We start from the raw sequence: 4004 nt of genomic DNA, 5'->3' as shown, positions 1-4004 counted from the left end.
GTTGATTGGTGAAGTTCAGGTGGAAAAACACACTTTGGAAATAACTGCTCCCAAGACCCTCCATCTGTTTAAAATAGACTAGTTTTACAGACACTTTGAAAACATAAAGACAAAGCAACTCTCAGATATTTAACACAAGTCTGCTTTGCACTATACAAATGAAATTAACCCATAATGATATGAGTATAACAGCAAACTATCTGAAATGTTTTCTGTGGTAAACTTGGTTTGTGGTATTTTCCACAGAAGTTTATTTTAAATGAAAAATGGGTCTGGGTCTTTATTGGTAAAGAAAACTCATATTTTTTACAGTAACTTGCTGCACTACATTTTCGAGTTTTAAAATCTGAGTATTTTTCTTAGTTTCTCAGTTTTTAAAGTTTAGTGCAGCCAATCCCTTAATTTTTTTATTTTCTCTATTTTTTCCTCTTTTGAGAAAAGTTTTTTATTTACTTCCTTTTGTTAAAATCAATGGTTTAAAATATCTAAATTTGTGTTCTTTTTTTATTTTTTATTGAAATGAAAACATTTAAACTACCTCTATCTGCCCTTCTTGTCTATGTAGTTTAATAAAATGTGTTAGTAACAGATGGTAAAGAGGAATTTCATTTCAACACTGACTGGTGTTTTATATATATAAAAATCTGATAAGAAAAAAAAATCCTGCACATCTTATGGAAAACGTTTTGTGTTTAAAAGTTTAAGGAACCCAAAAATGCTTAATGCAGTCATGGATGGTTTGAGGAAATACATGTGAATCTATGACACTGACTTTACTTACGAGACTTTGGCTGAGCCATCAACACAGATCATCTGAAGAACTGAAGGATTTGCTGAAGCTGTAGAAGTAAAAATGGCTCCTGAAGCTACAGTATGATTCACTTTAACCACATCTCCTTGCAAAGGTTAATTTCCCTTTTTTATTCTTGAATAAATGCATTTTTTTAAGTTAGCTAGAATAGCTATAATGACAGAAAATAAAAATATTTTAGAATTTATGTTTTTTTATACTCTTTGATGAAATCCCCCAAAATAATAGCAATATAATTTTTAATGTGATTAGATAGTATCAAATAGATTATTTGGTGAGTTTTTGCTCATAATGTTAAGTTGAGATGCAAAATATTGTCATGAGTGTTCAGGGAAATGCACCTTAATTAGCCACCGTCTGAAGTTTGATCCACAAATTTTTAACATGGTGTAACTGTACTATAAAAAAAATGATTATCTACAAATTTAGCATTTTTTCAATATAGCAAGAAGTCGTTTTAAGAAATAAACATCTACTGATGAGTTATTCTCACCATAAAGATTTGAAAATTAACTAAAACTTTTCCCGCCAAAAGTGTTTTTGAGAATTCATGGAGGCAGCCATTTTGAAATGAGCAGAAAAGTTCCTCTACTGCCCCTAGTGGAATGATGATGAGCTACGGGGCTGCACACAAGGTAGTTTTTATTTAAGGTTTGGATCATGATGATGAGATAGGAGTCTCAGAAATACATGTATTACGAATTAAACAAATAGTTATAAAAGTTCAAAGAGCAATCAATGACAGAACTTTGATCATCCACACTGATTTTCAGTATACTGGCAAATTTGATGTTTTTTTTTAATATAGGTATTGTTATTAGATTATATCTTAAACTATTTTAACAAATCAACAATATAACTTATATTTTATTTTATTTTATTTATGTGTGCCTGCAGTGCAAAAAAGAGGAATGTTGTGGAAGACATGCTCCTTTCTCTCTGTAACTGCTTTAAGATGAATTCAAAATGAAGCTTACAGGAAAGCAATTCTTCATGAATCTTTCATGAACTCTGATAGGGGGTATTAAACATGTAATTCTTTAATACAGAGCCATTGAAAACAGGGAAAACTGCTACAATTGTCAGGAAATATTAGTGTTCACAGCTGAAAAATTACCACGTTAGCTCTATTTTGATGGATTTATAGTGAAATAACAGTCACACATAATGATTCATTCCTCTCTTTGCGGTGATTTTCAATGTCTAATCTTCTATTAATCTCAAAACCCTTATAGTTATGAAGATATAAGTTAAAAATTGTTTAGCTTTTTATTAATGATTTCCCCCCAAAAGGGAGAGCCTTGAGAAGGACATGTTACTTTTATTAAGTCTTACATTATGTTTTATATAATCTTGGTCTAAATGCTTTTTGAAATGTGGATGTTATGTAAGAAAAAGTGCAGAAAAAAACAGTGGAAATAAGGCGAATTGCTTTGAGAAAAGTCGGGCTGCCTTCCAGAAGCTTCCATAGAGACGGCTCGTAAATTCAACGTGGTTGGCCCAACATCCCACAACTGAGCATCACAGTATGTAATGAGTATTTGTGTTCCCTTCCAGAGTAGTTCCTCGTCTGTAATGCTAGAGTGCACGTTCAGGGAACCCAGAGCACCACAGCCAATCTGGAAACAGAGGTTAGGTAACACACAAGGAATTGAGGTGTTTTGATCCTTCCCAGTTTGGCAGGGTTTTGCAAACGGAAAAAGTTTGACGAGTATTTCCACAGTGGAAAGTCTGGTGACTCAGTGGTGCTTTCTTTAATAAAATTACACTGTTTTTGCTACTTTTTTATTTATTTATTTTTTTGCTCGTTTCCCAAAAGTTCCAGTGGAGGTTTTGTCTTACTGAGGAATTATAAACATGAAAGTTGTGGCTGCATCCAGGCTTACTGGCAGGAACTACTTTTATGACTTGACATTTGTAAGTATTATATTTCCAAAAAATCATTGCACTTTTCATTTCAACCTTTTTTAATTTAATTTGATGGGTAAAAACATTTTGATGAATGGGAAACAGATGGAAGACTCTAAAAAGAAGGCACAGTCATTTGAAAATTATTTTGAGTTTTTCTGTGGATGCTTTCATTCCATCAAAAATAAGATAAAAATGTTCCCCAAACAATCAAAATTATAAGTTAACACATGCAACATGTCATGGTGAAGCTCAATGGAGAGTTTAAGCATCAGCTTGTTGCAACTGTTAAAATCACTCTTCAGTCATGTTCTTATCGAAGCCAAAATAAAAAAAACTGTCATTTCCAGAACATAGTTCATCAGAAATTCACCTCTGAGTTGTGGGTTGGACCATTGTTGCAAAGAAAGTTTGAACTAACCTTCCATCATCCATCTGTTTACATGTTGGTGTAGATTCTCAGTCATCTGTCATGATCAAATGAAAATGTTCTAATAAATTCAACTGGAGCCTGAAACTGTCCAGTTGAATTACTTAAAACTTTTTTATTTAATCTTTTTACATTTCTCCCACTCGCTTACAGCCCCTTTACATGCTACACTTAACATTATTGGTGCAACAAAGTGGTGAGGAATATTGGAGCTATAGTGTTACAGTTTTGAGCTAGATGAGTAAAACGCAGATTTTAACAGATCTATTTGTCTGCAAGTGGATGCATCAGCATGCAACGCAGCAGGAAGCTTGCGCTCCGCCCAGTTTTTTTTTCTTTTGTCTTCTTTTGGTTCACAATTGGAATATATAAATGCTATTTTGAGCTTAATTATATTTTTATTTGTCCTCTATGATCAGAAAAATGACACAAAAACATGTTAAAAACAGAATTTTCACTGAAGTTGGTCTTCAAAGACACACCAAAGTGAGATGCTTTAAGTAAATGGATGTTTTCTCTATTCAGGATGAAAAAAAAACTCAAAGGTATGATTGGGAAAAATTAAAATAAAAACCTAAGCAGTGCCTCAGACATAATACATATCCAGTTTTAAATATTTATATATATATTCTTACATCCAAATCCTTAAAAATGCCATTCTATATCCCAGTTCCTTCACATTCTAATTTTTTTTAGTATTTGTTCAAAATCGGTTGGAAAATTTTAGGAGTTAATTACAAAAGTGTAGATGTTTGAATTGGAAAAATATACTTTACTGGGAGGACAAATTTGAATTGCTGTAAAAATTGACTATAATAATTCTGACTTTTCAGCAAAAAACACTGGATATTTCTC

Source organism: Oryzias melastigma, linkage group LG3 (genome assembly GCF_002922805.2).
Source record: "Oryzias melastigma strain HK-1 linkage group LG3, ASM292280v2, whole genome shotgun sequence".
NCBI classification, from domain to species: Eukaryota; Metazoa; Chordata; class Actinopteri; order Beloniformes; family Adrianichthyidae; genus Oryzias; species Oryzias melastigma.
Note: the sequence above shows the minus strand (reverse complement) of the source record.